We start from the raw sequence: 16,107 nt of genomic DNA, 5'->3' as shown, positions 1-16,107 counted from the left end.
TGACCTTACACTAACAAGTCCTCCACCTAACCATATCACTAAGCTCTACATCTAAATGTCTTTTAAAGACCTCCAGGGATGGTGACTCAACCACTTCCCTGGACAGCCCATTCCAATGCCCAACAACCCTTTCAGTAACGAAACACACTTCTAAGAAGACAAGTATTACTCAGCATCCACAGGCAAGAGCTGGCTGGTGCCTGCCTGGGGCTAGGTGAGGAGCAGCTTTCCTCTGCCCTGGCCTTGTGTGGATGCCAGAGTCATGTCTCTTATGTGGGGTGGAGGTGATGACTTGAATGCCCAGGTCCCTGGGTTTCACAGAGCCTCTTGTGCAGTTGCTGTTCCCTAGTGTAACCAAGCCAGATGAAGGGATGCATAATCCCATGTCCAAGCCCTGCACGTTCCCTGTGGGGAGCTGCTGGCCTGTCCGCTCACTGCTAGGGCAGCTTGCTAAAGAGGTGACAGCAACTGCGGAGGTCAGAAGTCTGTCTGGCACCATGTGGACTGGAATTCTGGAGAGCTGTGTTCAGCCTTGTCCCTGGGACACGCTGAAACCTGATACTAGCACGAGGCCGTAAAATTATAAATGTGCCCTTTCTCAACAGCGCTTCTTTGCATAGTGCTTTACACCTCTGCTCATTGCATAGCAGTACATGCCTTTCTGGAAGGCTAAAATAAAGCTACTGGAAGACAAAAGATTGGTTCTTGCTTTTCTGGACTCCCTGCCACACTGCAATTCACACTGGTAATACATTTGTCTTTCTTGCTGCACTCTGCAGAGGTTCTCTCCAGCAAGATGCTGAGACTCACATAGCTGAGGAGGAGACACCTGTGGGACTCCTGTTGCTCCCTGGGACTCCTTCCTTGTGTGCCCTTTCTGCCGAGGTCACCTGTGTCACCTCGGACTTCATGTCCAGGCACAGCCCCACTGTCTTTAGTCCCTGTATTTTGCTACAGTTTCCTCTGCTTATCCCCACAGGTGCCTCCTAAAGCACCTGTGCTGTCCAAGTAAAAATGGATATTGTTTTTATTTCCTTTAACTGTTAAACTGTTTTATATCAGCTACCCCTTCATCCATTTCTATGTATTTTTTGACATGAGGCACTGTTCCATAAGCTAGCCTGAAACACTGCAGTTCAGGAAAAATGCAATGCTCCTGGAAAGAAGCTGGTAAAGCCACTGTTATTTTCTTCCTTAATTGCAGTTTTGGTGACTCATCCCTGGTGCCACACTGCAGTGCACAGCCATTGTGTGGTTTTTCACCCAATCTCCAGCAGTCACAATTCACTGCTCAAGTTTTCAGGCCACCCAAGCCATTAGGAAAATAAATGTAAAATTAAAACCTCCTGGTATGCAGTTAGCTAGCTGAGCACCACAGCCCCTTGGGATAATAACAAGAGAAGAGACAGGCATTCAGTGCTTTCCAAGGCTGCTTGTACACAATGTAGCTGAGCTAGCGTGAGCTCCCGTCTGAACATGTCCTTCTCTGAATGAGAGCTGACCTTTTCCCACCCCATTCCCTTCCTCTCCCCATCTTTATCTCATCTGTATTCCCTTCCCCATCTCAGTTCCACCCCAATCACCATCCCTATCCCATCTCACCAACATGCCATCCCCATCCCATCCCACTCCCATCCCACCCCATCCTGTTCCCACCCCATTCCAACACATCTCCATTCCTATCTCATTCCATTCCTATCCCATCTCCATCCCCATCCCCATCTCAACCTATCCCTATTCTTCTGTTTTGTATGGGGTCCCAAAGGTTTCCCCAACCCCAGCCATTCACTGCTGCAGGAAAAGGTTTCCCTCCCCACCCAGGAGACCGGCTCACCTACCGGCTGCCTCCCAGACAGCAAATCCAGCCATGGTCTCCACCAGGCAGAAAGCTCTTGCCACAAAGACAGTGGCAACCCACACTGACTGCCTGCCCCAAAATGCGTCTGTTCAGGTCTCTGGCTGCAGGGAGTGCCTGAGCCTGTTGCTGCCAAGGGAGGGTAGCAGAGAGAGCACCTGCGCGAGGTGTGAGCAGGTGGATGATCTGATCAGCCTGGTGGCAGAGCTCAAGGAGGAGGAGGAGAGATTAAGGACCATCATGGAGTGTAAGCAGGAGTTAGACTGGTGGAGCAGCTCCCTGCCATGCCTGCGAGAAAGGCACCAGGGTGATACCCCCCAAATAGGAGTGGACCATCTGCCCTGTCACTGTCGGCCAGAGGGAAGGGACCTAAGGGATGGGGAGGAACGGAAACAGGTCCCTGCTCGGCATCACAGGCAAGCCCCCTCCCTCCTCACCTCGCATTCCCAGGTGCCCTTATGCAGGTTTGAGGTTCTGGAGCTTGAGGTATGGATAGGTGAGGATGTGGTGGAAGGTCCGCCCAGGAGGCTGTCTAGGGCAAGGCAGTTGACTCCATGCCTCAAGACTCCCCCCACCAAGAAGGAAAGAAGGGTAATTGTTGGAGGTGACTCCCTTCTGAGGGGAACAGAAGGCCCCATATGTCGGCCAGAGCCTACCCGTAGGGAAGTCTGCTGCCTCCTTGGGGCCCAGGTCAGGGACATTACCACGGAAATTCCTGGCCTGGTTCACCCCTCCGATTATTGTCCCTTACTGATAGTTCAGGCTAGCAGCAATGAAATCGCTGAGAGAAGCCTGAAGGCTATCAAAAGTGAGTTCAGGGGATTGGGGTGGTTAGTGGATGCAGTGGGAGTACAGGTGGTGTTTTCCTCTATCCCTTCAGTGGCAGGAAGGAATACTGAGAGGACCCAGAAAACCCAGATGATAAATACATGGCTGGTGCCATTGCAGGAATTTGTGGGGTTTCGACCATGGGATGGTTTACTCAGCACGTGGCCTCATGGCTGCAGATGGGTCCCACCTGTCTCAAAGGGTGAAAAGGATCCTAGCCTGGGAGCTGGCAGGGCTTGTTGAGAGGGCTTTAAACCAGGTACGAAGGGGCATGGGGATAAAATGAGGCTCAATAGAGATGAGCCTAGGGAAGCAATGCCAGGGTTGGCGGTGAGGGAAATGGCTCAACCCCAACTAATGCACACAGCATGGGCAAACAGGAGGAGGTGGAGGCCATTGTGCGACAGGCAAAACCTAGTTGCCATCACTGAAACGTGGTGGGTCCACTCTCACGACTGGAGCTCTGCAATGCATGGCTATAAGCTCTCCAGAAGGGACAGGCAACAAAGGAGGGGTGGTGGCATGGCTCTCTGTATTAGAGAGTGTTTTGATGTTTTAGAGCTGGGGGCTGGTAATGATAGGTCAAGTCCCTATGGATAAGGATCGGGGGAAGGCCAACAAGGCAGACATCCTGGTGGGGGTCTGTTAAAGACCACCAAACTGGGATGAAGAGATGGATGAGGCATTCTACAAGCAGCTAGAGGAAGTAGCACAGTTGCCAGCACTTGTTCTAATGGGGGACTTTAACCTCCCGGATATATGCTGAAAATACAATACAGCCCAGAGGAAGCAGTCTAGGAGGTTCCTGGAGAGCGTGGAAGATAGTTTCCTGACGCAGCTGGACAGTGAGCCTACCGGGGGGGTGCCCTGCTAGACCTGCTGTTCATGAACAGAGAAGGACTGGTGGGAGATGTGGTGGTTGGGAGCTGTCTTGGGCAGAGTGACCATGAAATGGTGGAGTCAGCAGGACCAGGGAGGTGATCCTCCTCCTGTACTCTGCTCTGGTGAGGCCGCACCTCGAGTACTGTGTTCAGTTTTGGACCCCTCACTACAGGAAGGACGTCGAGGCCCAGGAGTGTGTCCAGAGAAGGGCTACGAAGCTGGTGAGGGGTCTGGAACACAAGTCCTATGGGGAGTGCCTGAGGGAACTGGGGTTCTTGTGTCTGGAGAAGGGGAGGCTCAGGGCAGACCTTATTGCTCTTTACAGCTACCTGAAAGAAAGGTGTGGGGAGCTGGGGGTTAGCCTCTTTTCGCAGATAACCAGTGATAGGAGTAGAGGGAATGGCCTCAATTTGCACCAGGGGAAGTTTAGGTTGGAAATTAGGAGAAATTTAATCTCAGAAGGAGTGGTTAGTCATTGGGACGGGTTGCCCAGGGAGGTGGTGGAGTCGCTGTCTCTGGGGGTGTTTAAGGAAAGGTTGGACGTGGTGCTTAGGGACATGGTTTAGTGGGTGACATTGGTGGTAGGGGGATGGTTGGACTGGATGATCTTAGAGGTTTTTTCCAACCTTAATGATTCTATGATTCTTGGGATTTTTCCTGGGAGGAAGACAGTGCCAGGCAGCTCCCACAGGAGCTGTTGGAGGGGTTGCACTAGGACATAGACTAGAGCTTGCTCCATTGCACTCCACTGCCTGTGTCTCAGCCCCAGAAGGGAAAGGCAGGCCCAGCCCAGGGCATCCCTCTGAGCACTTGACCTGGCCCCTGTCTTGCTCACACTATTGCTTTACTTTTCCAGAACTTGTCAGCCCATTTGTAAAGGAATGCAAAACCCTGCTTCCCAGGGCCATTCCTCAGCTGCTGCCTCATGGAACAAGGCAAAGAGCTGCTGACTTTGGCCATAACACTGGCAGAACAGCACTGGCATGTGCCCTGCCAGTCCAGATATCCTAACTCAAATCCATCAGCCTAACACTCCTGAGCTGGCCTGTCCAGTGCGGCCAAAAATCCAGGCTACATAGCCTGGCTGCAGCTGGGCAGCACTCCCACTCCTGCACACAGGCCAAGCACAGCTCACTGTGCTGCTGGGGCTGGGAGGACGGGAGCACAGACACACACCTGGCAGAAGCTGTGCACAAACACAAGCCTTTCCTGCTGCCTCTCACAGTCCCTGTTTAAGACCAGGGAGCTGTGGCTTAGGACCTGGAGCCGAGCAGGGCAGAAGGGGGAACCCATCTTGTGGTGCTGCCCCACAGAAGCCTGTGAACAGGCTTCATCAGCCTGTGCCAGCATAGTGCAAAAGACAGGCAAGCAACCCAGCCACCAAGGCATTCACTGAAATACATAATTGTGTCATTAGAGGGTGCCAGTGCATTGCGCTGCAGTGCAAGCCTGTTCCCCTCACCTATCCCAGCTGTACTCCTCTGGCAGCTGGCCTAAAGCTGGGGCAGGAGTCATCAGGGGCTGCATAATGTTGCAAGCACAGCACATCTAAATTCCCTCTTCGGGAGTTCAAATGGCAGATCCAGCCTGGACGTGGAGCCAGGAAGGACTCAAGTGGTAGATGCAAAGACCTGGGTGTCTAGGAGGGGAACCCAGTATGACACAGGGATGCTACCAGCTACCAGCTGTGGCTCCAGCTCTTGCAGAGGTTGCTTAGCCTCCTCCATGGTAGGACCTGCACCACCGAGGCCACTGGAAAAACCAACAGGACAGAAAACTCACAGCAGGCACAGAGCAACTGAAAGATGACCTATCCAGCCCCGCAGTCATCTCCAAGCTTTTCCATGGCACTGCAGGTCTGGTGAGTCCAATAAACCCAACCAAAAGGCTTAACTAAAGCTGTGCTCAGGTTTGGGGCTTCAGGTCTTCACCAGCAGGCCCCTGGATGGGGCCATGAGCTCACATGTCCCACTGCAGTGGAGAAGCCACAGTTCAGTTTCCTTTGACATCAGAGCCCCATTGGGAGATGCCTCCAGAGCCCCCAGCAAACACAAACGTGTATTAATTCCCCCAGAAGGGGAGCCTATGGGCTCCAAAAGCTGCTCTCTAGAGCTGCTGGACTTGGCTGTCTGAGTAGGGTGGTAAGTAGGTGGCCTTCTGCATGGCCAGGCTTGGAGACCCTGGGGCCATATCAGCCTGGCCATGCAGTCTCATGCAAGTTGCTGCGGGGTGATGGGAGACACCAGCTGCTGCACCAGGGATGGAGGTCTGGCAGGTAGATGGACGATGCCTCCAGCAGGGCAGGACCTAACCACACTCCACTTCCTTGTGGCCATGCCCACCCCGGGCTTTGCCCTGCTAGCCTATGGGTGTCCATGACCATGGACGGCCACATCATCTGGGCAGCCTCCTGCCAACAGAGAAGGGAAACATTGGCCCTGTCTCCACTGTGAACTACAACAGGGTCCTTGGGGATGAACCATCACCCCAGTCCCCTTTTTTACTGGGGACAGCTCTTTGGCACAAAACTGAGGTCCCTGCAACTACTGTTGGCTTCAGCTGATGGACCCTCTCCCCATGCGCAGATTCAAGGATTCAAGGGTCATCCCACTATTCTGTGTGGGACAAGGAGCTGTGCAACTCAAGGCAGGCCCTGTGAGCATCCCTAAAAGCACCCTAGCAGACAGCAATGTATGTATAAGAACAGGGAACAGAGCTGCAAAAGCCAGGCCATCTGCAGGAAACCTTCCTGTCTTGTGGCAGAAGTGGGACTGGAAGCTCTAAAGGGCCCAGGAGCCACAAGGTCCCATCCTGGGCCAGCTGTATGCCAGTGGGGACACCCATGGCAGGTGCAGGAAGAAAGTCTGTTCCCACCCTGCTCTGCTGGAGAGTAGAGGCCGAGCACCCAGGCCCTACCACTGGGCTCAATGGAGTGTTTTCTGCTCTGCCCAGGCAGGGGGAGCAGCTGATCCGTCTGGCACAGAGTCTCAGAGCTAGCTCCTCCATGACAAAACTAGCTCAGCTGGCAGTAGAGGTCATTCAGATAGAGCCATTTCCACAACTGGAATTTTCCCCATGCTCAGCTGCTGCTAACAGAACTTCCTGGAGTGATTTCAGCCTTTGACTCCCTCCCTCCATCTCCTTTCTGTGCTTATCCAACAGGAGGTTTTCCTGGGCTAAACAGCATACCAGGAGAGTGGAATTTGATTGCTGAAGTTGCAGCCTTGTCCAGCATTGACAAGGCACTGACACCTTGGTTACCAGGCACCCCAAATGTGACAGGTCTGCACATCTTGTGTCCACAGGTGAATGCCCTTCAAACCTCAATCTGTCTAGCTGGGACCTGCTTTGGCTCTACAATGATCACCTCCAGACCATTCACGTGCCTCCTCTGCTCTTTTGCGTTCATGGCTTGCCGTGTTGCTGACCTCCAGGTCCCCCTGCAGCACCACACAGCCGGCAGGGCTCCCCAGCACTGCCCAGAGCTCCTGGAGAAAACCACATAGGGACCTTGTGGCCTAAACACAGGCAAGATTTCCGCAGTCCACAATGGTTCTGCCAAGCCACCATTGATCTTTTCTGCTGAATCGGAGTCAGGCCAGCCCATGATTGAGGTACTGTTGCTGTTTTACTGCTGCTGGTGTCTTGGTTTCCCACAGCTTGAAAGCCTCTGGAGCAGAGTCAGCCAAACTGAAACATGCCTCGCCTCAGCAGCTGCACAGCACTCACTAAGGTAAGGGGAATTTCCTCCTCAACCCTGGCAGCTGTATGAGTGACGGGCTCCACCATCCACCTGGGAGCAACCAGGGCTTGCCTGCTCAAACCCCTGGGGGACAGCACCCGGCAATGCACCAGCTGGAGAGCAAGATGATCGCACCTGCTTTTTGAACTCAAACCTGTAGGCCTGCTGCACATTTTCTCCACCACAAATGATGATGTCCCTTCAAGAGCACCCAGCCTTCATTTTCTTGACCTTCTATATGAACAATGGTGAGTCGAAATCCATGCTTTCAGGGGTGGCCTCTGTTCAGCCTTTTCTTGCTGATAGGAAAACTGAGCCACAGCAGAATGATGCTGCTTCCATCAGTCACACTGGGAGTGTAGGGAGCATTCATGTGTTTGTGATGTGTACATCTCAAGCCTCAACCCTGGCACAGGAGAAGATGCTCTAGCTGCACATTCAGTAGGCATCTTCCAGTGGGGGTCCTTGAGCCTAGGGCTTTGCCAGGTGATCCACTTTCTTTGCATTAGCCTGACCCTTGATGAGGTTTTGTTTCCACACACCCAAGTATAACAACATTCATACCTTACCATCCAGCATAGATCTCTCTTGACTGGCTGGTGTGGGAGTGAGAGATGAGCATAATGCGGGTAGAGACCAAAAGACACTGAACATGATGGAGCATGCTTCAGAGAGCCTCAGCACAGAACAGCAGCTTGGGAAGGACTCAGAGCTCTAGAACATGTGAGCAGAAGAGCAGATCTACTTTGGGAATATCTGGCATAAGGTCAGGACACAGTGAGCACTCTAACAGCCTCTCTGGCCCATGGTGCTTCCCAGGTCTCTGCAGAGTGGAAGGCAGAGAGGGAGGTGCTGCCAGCAATTCGCTGTCAGGGAACCTGAGGCAAAGACCAGCTCACCAGAACTCATCCTAAAGAAGAAGGTATGAACAAGCATTGCTTCTGTGTCACAAAGCCAGTTTTTAGAGTGCATGGCTTAGATTCACTCAGATGGGGCTGACAACATGTGAAAGGGCATTGAATCTGTTGAACAGCAGCACAGCAGGAACATGTGGTCCAGATTGGACCAGCCAGCACAGCAGCCACCCATCTCACACATGGGTTTTGCAGACTGGGTTGCTGCTGCTTCTCTGCTCACAGGACCCAATTGCCATGGTTTGCCAGCAGGAGTATCAGCACGTCCCCTCCTGGATCCAGCAGTGCTCATTTGGTTCAGATCAGACACCCAGGCACAGCTCAGACAAGTATCTCCTTCTAAATCCTTGTGTCCCTGAAAGAAACTATGGACTCAAACATTTAAATTGTAAATCTTCAGCAAGCAAGTCAGAAAACTTTTCTAACAGCATAAATTATATCTGAGAAAGTACCTTTGACCCGGGCAGGCCTTGGATTTCAGCACACAGAGCGCAGACCTGCTGATCTTACCCTCCAAGGCAGCATTTCCATGTTGAAGTGTTTTATTGATCCTGGATCTGCCCACAAGGTCCACAGGATATTTCTGCACTGACGTGCTGGCAGGTGGCAGGGACAAACACGCAGGAGGGCAGGAGCATGGGGATGGACGGGGATCTCTCTGGCTGGCACCACCGCACATAAAGACCTGGCCCTTCTGCCCACTTCCGCCAAAACTGATAGCTAACAAAACTGCCCAGCCCTTCCTGCAGACTACAGTCTCACGTAATTGCCTTGCAAGTCAACGGGGTGTTTCACAAGGCTTTTGCAACAGGTTTAACCAAATGACTGTGTGGAAAGAGGTGGGAAAGTCAGCAAGAATGGGGGCAAACAACCACAGCAAGTTGTCCGTGCAATGGTTGTGCACTCTGCCATTCCCCATCTTACAATTCACCTTCTCTGCAGTGCTGTGTGGTCTCAGCTTCTCCATTTTTACTCTGCAGGGTCAAGTCATTCCCTCTGGATTGTGTCTTTTGGACAATAAGATTTTAAAAAGTAAACACCAAAGACAAAAGCTATGATTATAAAGCCTCTGAATGTGTCCAAGGTAGGGAGGGCTAGGGGAGGTAAATCTTGCTCAAACAGAGTTTCCAGGCAGCAGAGTTTTCCCAGAAAGCTGGATTCACATTTCCCTTCCCACGTTCCTGAGTAGGCAACAGTACAGAACTGAAGAAAGCAAGAGAGAAAATCACTGGTAAAAGAAAGGCAAAAAGGAGGCTGTTTTAGTAGGTGCAAAAGCCTGTCTGTCTCCCAGCATCTCAGATAATGTTTTCAAGCAATCACATCAGTATGTCTCAGGAGTTTTCTGCCCTCAGCTGCAACTCGGTAGCAACTACATCGCACGCACACACAAACAGGCTGTGCAGCCTGGGCAGGAGGTGAACGCATCAGTTCTAACCGTGTAATGCCTTCAGGATGCTCCTGCCTCTCGGGTAACTTTGTGTCATGTGCTAACACAGCTAGTGGAAACTGGGTGACCATACCCTCCATTTGCCTTGGTTCACCAGGAAATCCACCTCTTCCCATCCCACAGAGAGCTGACACATGCTTTTTATAGGGGCTAAATCCCAGCCTGTTGTACAGTGTTATACGGTGTGAAATCTCAGCCTCATTTCCAGGGTACAGTCAAGGTATTTGGACCTACAAATGAACATATAATTTCTGTTGGAGGGATAATAGGAGCAATAAAGCCTATACGGAATTATTTGACTGGGCAATAAGTAGATTTAACTACCAAGTATCATTTTAAAATTTTAACAAAATTAAACAGTGTTTTTCAAGCTGCTTTCTCAGTTAATGTTTAAAAGTCAACAGAGTATGTTCACTGGCATTGGAGTAAAGGACCAAGACAAGGTTAGTGCTAACCAGTGGAATAAAGCGTATTTTGTCTGCTGTGACATACAGGTATGGGTAGGTATGTCATCTACCAATGAATATGTAAATAATATTGTAAGGTAAAGAAAGCTACACATGGAGGAGCTGATCTGCAGCTCCCAGGGCAGCCGAACTGGCGCCTGGCAGTGTCCCTGCCTGCCCACGGCCCCTCAGTGCCTGCTCCCTGTGGCACAGGCCACTTGAACAAAATCACCCAGCGTGGCACAAAATTATCCAGAGGATTTTTTTTTATTTATTTTGTTATGATAGGTTTTTCCCATTTTGCAAAGTAATTTGCCATCCAGGAGGCTCTGGGCAGTACCAGCCCCGAGCAGGACGGTGTGGCTGGCAGCAGGGGGGCTGGGGGGGACGGGTGGCTGGCTCAGGGACCACAGCCTCAGCTGCAGCAGGGAGCCCTCTGTCCTCTGCTGCTTCGTGGCCAGGCGGTTTCATGCGGGATGGGGTCAGCACTTATTAAACTGCCCCGATTCGCTCTAACGACCGACGAAGACGAAAACGCAACCCCCATGCCCAGCCCCGAACCCCCCCCCCATCACCTCAGCGCCTCAGCGCCCCCCGGCCCCGCCCCGTCCCGCCCCCGCCCCGCGGGGGGGGGGCTCGCGACGTCGCCCCGCCCCTCCGCCATCAGCGCCCGGCTCCGCTCGGGGAGGGGCGGGGGCTGGGCTCGCTCTCGCTACGTCACCGCCCGCCGCGGGGCGCGCAGCAGGTGCAGGGCAGCGCCTCAGGTACGGCCGGGCAGGGGGGGGGGGGGCGCGAGGGGAGCATGGGCGCTGGGGGGCCGCGGGGTGCGGGGCCCTGCCCGGCCCTGAGGGCGGCTTGGCCAAGGCCCGGAGGCCGGGCAGGGCCCCCCCTGGCCAGCAGAGGCCCAGGGAACGGCCCCGGAGGGGGTGAGGGGGTGAGGCGGGGAGCCGTGTGTGGCAGGGAGCAGGGCGTTCTGCCTTGGGTGCCTCCGCCTCTTCTGCCGGAGCCGTGCCGGCAGCGGGGTCGGGTCGGTCGTCTGGGTGCGGGAGGTCTCCGTGATGTGGTAAAATGACTGCTTGGTGTCGTAGTAAACGCAGTGGCAAGGTACCGAGTGTGGAAGTGCTTCTGTGCCGGAAAATAGGCGTGTTTCTTCCCCTTCCACCGGTTGCTTTAATAAAAAGACCGCCTCTTCCTAGAAACTTTTGGTAATAAGAGCGCTGCTACTATAGTACACTGAATGAGGAGGCGGCAGAAAATGTTGAAATTTGCAGTGTTTCGGTGGCCGTATTTCAGTGCTTTTTGGGGGGTGGTCAGGAATTAATGTGTTCAATAACCAGCTGCGCTGCACACAACGGTATTCTTTTCATGAGCAGAAACTTCTGCGGCACTGTTGGAGTTTGCCTCTTTTGCGTCCAGTAAAGGCCATCTTCGTTAAAACGCTGATTTAACGTGCCCCGAAGGGTTCAAGAACGGCGACTCTCACCAGCAGATACTGGTGGGTGTCCTCGCTGTGGAGGCTGAGGAGGAATGTCCTGTAAGCAGGTGACATCTGCTGGGTAGAGGCTGCCCCGGGCCGTTTCTGCCTCAGGGTGAGGGACGTGGAGACTTGCTGCCCCGTGTCTTGTGCCAACACCCAGCCCTCAGCACCTCGCAGTGTGGGCCATACACTGAAGACTGGCAGTGGCTTGCTGCTTCAAACAGGCGTTCCTGTAAACGTGAGCATAGGTGTTCTGCTTTTGTTATTGCACTGGGATGATGGAGAATTACCTGGAGGGCTTTGTGTACAATAAACAGAGGAACTGCTTGTTTTCAGGGATAATTCTATGCCTCTTCAGATTAATGTGTTACTTCGTGTTTTGTAGCAGGGCACAGCAAGCTTGTGTAACTCCTTCAACAAACAGGTCTGCACTGTTTCAGGTACTTGTTCCCTATGACCTGGCTGCAGACTGAATAACAAGGGATCATGAAAGCTTCTAGCGGGAGTGGCAGACTTGAGCAGAGCTCAAATGCCCACCTTTGATACCACTATTTTCTACTCAGTCACTTCTGTGCTTTGCCTCTCAACTTCCTGTTTCTGACCCGAAACCCTGTGGCTCAAGTTGTAGAGAATGGTACTCTGTCATTTTTGGGAACTGAGGAAGGTAGCGAGAAGCCTGAGTCATTCAGACAGGCTCATTACTGCAGGTCTGGCATCCTGCCGCCTGCAGCCGCTTCCCACAAGGCATCCAAGGCTCTCACCCAGCACATCAAGAGGTCGCCTTCCTCCACGTTTCCAGAGCAGGTGCACACCCTGATACCTCGGGGGATGCTTCCTGGTTGTGGTGTGGCTGCGAGCACGTTCCTGCTGCTGCCACTGCTCCCATAGGGAGGACACTGGAAGCTGCATTACGCTTCAGTGCCTGCCTGGCTGCCAGTTGGGACTGCAGGGTGCACTGGGCATGCACCAGCTTTGCAATGTAGGTCTGCCCTATTGCATCCCTTATATCAGTCATCAAAAAACACTGTTTCTTTCCACTTCTTATCATTATAATGCATCGTTAAGGCATTATTTGGTCTGACAGCAGTGCCCTGGACACTTTACAGCTTCTTTTCAACCTATGACGGAGTTAGGCAAAGGCTTTCTTGACAAAATGTTGTATCAGAGGTACTTGCTTTTGCCGCAAGTAGTCATTAAAGAGGATTCTTGTATATCCCCTATAGGCTATGTAAAGAATCGTGTTGCAGCGGCATGTATGATGTGGAAAAGGAGGAAAAGCACAAGTGAGAAAGCATAGGGAAAGATGTTCATCTCATTCCATTTTCCACCCTGTGACAAAAATCCCTTTTTTTGAGTAAGGAGATCTGAGATGCAGGAAATGTGTGTATTTCTGTCTGCATACGCTGACTTTGCTGTGTCTTCGAAGCTGTCTGCTGCCCTTCAATGTGTTTTCAATGCACGCTTGAGAAGTGGGAAATATCATGCAGTCTGGGTAGTATCTTCCATCAAATCCACCAGTTTATCAGAGTCGGGGAGGCTATCATGAAAGACTGCTGCTGTTCCATTACTGGGATGCTGCCAGAGCACCATCTGAACGACACATATGAATGTATTATCTGTCTCGGGTGCTTATTAATCTTCTTGCCAGTCAGGCTCTTTGTTTCTCATTCTCTTTTCAGTTGGACCAACAAAGCCTCTTTAACTACTATTTGCAGAGTCTAGTTTAACTTGACAATCAGATGGTTTCATTGATTTTTGGTTTTGGTATTTGTTGTGCCTTAAAAATGTCTTAATACATCCCTTTAAGAGCAAAATATATGCTTGCATATTTCTGGATCTCTAATGTAGCACGTTACAAAAAGATTTGAACAAGCACATTGTACAAAAAAACGTTCAAAACCTGAAACCAGGGCCTTAATGCCTGTATCTAGCATGTGTTCCATAGAAAGGGCTTTTCTTTTTCTTGCGTCTTTACCACAACGTGGTGCAGTATCTCAGCTGATGAGTGAGCACCGAGTGCTTTGGCTCTTCACGCTGGAGGATCTGTGCTGCGAAACTTCCCATCATCACAGTTGTTAGTCTATGCAGTTAAATCATGTGCTCTTAAAACTTTTAATCAGATGTCTGGAAATTTTGAAACCGTGCCGTGTAAGGATGCAGTTCATGTGATAACAGTAACAGTGCAGTGGATTTGATCTCTTTTTCCATTAGCATTTTTATTGTAGGAACTACACAAGCAGCTCTTCCAGTTTCCTGCTGTTACTTCTGCAATGCACAACATGTAGGTATACAGTTGACAGCATGTTGCAATCAGAAAAATTAGGGAGCAAGTTGTGAGTACTGTTTTTGAGGAGCTTATGCTCATAACAATTGACAAGACATTGAAGCTTGTCAGCAGGAGGAAAATCTTGGCATTCCAACTTACATGGACATGAGGCTGCATTGCTAAAGTGAGACGGAGCGTCACAGATAAATCTTAAAACTACGAAGCTCTACAAAGACAGTTTAATCTGAGGCAAATGCTGTCAGTGTGTCTATAGGCCCTTTAAAGCTGATCAAAGCCCTTATTTTTGAAACAAAAAAATCTCCTGGAAACATATGTGCCATGCTGGCTTTGTCAAGGAGGTGTGACAGGTAATGGGACAGAGAAAGTGGGACGGGTTTAAGTTTTCAGTTTGGAGGGGTATGAGGGTCAGCCTTGTGTGTCAGCTGGGCAGACTTGAGGCCTCTGTGGGCTTGGAGGATCACGGATGAGGTAGCACCCAGCTCGGGAGTTTGTGAAGGTTAAACACCTCCTCATCCAAACCTAGTCAGCGGAGGTGCCTGCTCTGGTGACTTCTACTATTCAGAACAGCTGCTGAGTTTTTGTTTAGGAAAGTTCTGTCAACCACTAGAATAAAGGTGAGGAAATCCACCTCTCTCCGATAACCACGGGGTATTCCCTATCCCCAGAGACCTTTTAAGGAAATTGGTTGAAACAAGACAGTGTTGTCGATTTTTCTTCCGATGGCACAAAGCAGTGCTTTTCACTCCTGCTTAGACCTGCGTTTTGGGAAGCAAAATGTTTTTGAGCAACTTTTTATTTAGAGGGTGAATGCAGTTCTGCTGTGAAGTCATTACTCCAGGCTGGTAATACTACCTGCTGGAGTGGGTAGGGACCCTCGAGAGGAGGTTCTTCCTGGAAGTCAACCAAGCAAGAAGGAATCTCTTACAGTTTGTTCTTAATGTACCTTTTATGCAGTGGCTGTGCGGAGCTTGGAAAGAAGCTGATAAGGGGGAAACACAGAACCAGTGCCATTTGAAAGCCACTTGTACTTTTTTCACTTGGATACTGTTCATATGAAATACAATTTAAATTCTAGGCTTGTTGCCAGGAGCTGGCTTGTTGCTCTTTGATGTACTTTCCATTAGAACTCTGCATTGGGAAACGACTTCCTAGCGCTGCAGGCGTCAGCAGGGTGGGTTACATCAGGGCACTCAGCTGCCCTTCTCAGGGCCTGTGCCTCTCACTGCGTTCTCTGACTTGAACCGTACAACAGCCAGCTGAATCGATATCTAACGTGCACAGCGTGATTTCTCCTGACCTGAATAGTATATGAAGCGTGCTGCTTGCTCTGCTGTCATAAAAGCAAACTTTCATTTCTAAAGTTCTTAAAAAATGCTAATATTCTTTGGAGGAGGGAGGGAAGGGCAGAGGGAGGATTATCTTCATTTTTCATTACACGTATTTTTTAGATTTAGTAATCTCTCACTGGTTTTCAGAGAGCTATTTTTTGTGCTGCTCCCTATGCAATGGGAGGCTTTTTACCCTGTTTCAGTACCTACATTAGGTTGTCATGCCCCCCATACATGCAGCTTTTTACTTAATTGATCCATTTTCATAGGAGATTGAGTTTGAAAGTTCAGCCTTTCAGCAGCCCATAAGGACAGGTATTTCTTTGCAGGTGGGTTAGCAGCTGTGAACGCCTACAGTGTAAAAATGCAAATGGTTCTTATGTGCGTATTGCTTTCAGTTTTTGCGGAGGTAACAAGACGTTGTCACTGCCAACAGTTAGACATAAATTCATGCTGGTCTTGAGTCAGTTTAAAAGGCTAGAATTGCACTGACCTCAAAAGAGATGTGTGTGAAGGCCAGCCTTTTAAGTGGCCCTTTTGGGGGAGGGAAGAGAGTAAAGCCAGGTCTCTTTGGTAGAGTGTGAAAGCTTCTTACTCGAGAACCCCTTATGCTAACAGAAGAGCTTTCCTTCCCTTGTACTTCCCCGTTTTCTCTTTGTCCTTGCTTGTTTTCCTGCATTGTGTTACCTTCTGACCAGAAGTCCCGCGTGTTCTCGATGCTGTGCTGAGCTGCAGGGCTGCTCTTGCAAAGTGGAACGGCAGTCAGATGTCTAAATGAGGCTACCACAGAGTACCAGTTTAGGAAAAAATCCTTCCCATTGATTCCTAAACCCGGATGGGATAAAGGTGATTCTCATTGGATTCATCACTGGATCTTACTGGATTCATAAACGCACTCAAA

The 16,107-nt window shown here is 50.8% G+C and overlaps 1 protein-coding gene across 1 annotated transcript in view; it reads left to right on the top strand.

The window, feature by feature from the left end:
• The first annotated feature begins 10,746 nt into the window (after positions 1-10,746).
• The window catches only part of CYSTM1 (cysteine rich transmembrane module containing 1), a 30,520-nt gene continuing 25,159 nt past the window's right edge, over positions 10,747-16,107 (top strand). The window contains exon 1 of the mRNA XM_035559695.2: positions 10,747-10,878. The gene's annotated coding sequence lies outside the window, so the exon portion shown is untranslated. The remainder of the gene's footprint in view (positions 10,879-16,107) is intronic.

This window comes from Cygnus atratus, chromosome 14, assembly GCF_013377495.2.
Source record: "Cygnus atratus isolate AKBS03 ecotype Queensland, Australia chromosome 14, CAtr_DNAZoo_HiC_assembly, whole genome shotgun sequence".
Classification (NCBI taxonomy): domain Eukaryota; kingdom Metazoa; phylum Chordata; class Aves; order Anseriformes; family Anatidae; genus Cygnus; species Cygnus atratus.
The sequence above is the reverse complement of the archived record's forward strand: the minus strand, read 5'-3'. Positions and strand labels throughout refer to the sequence as shown.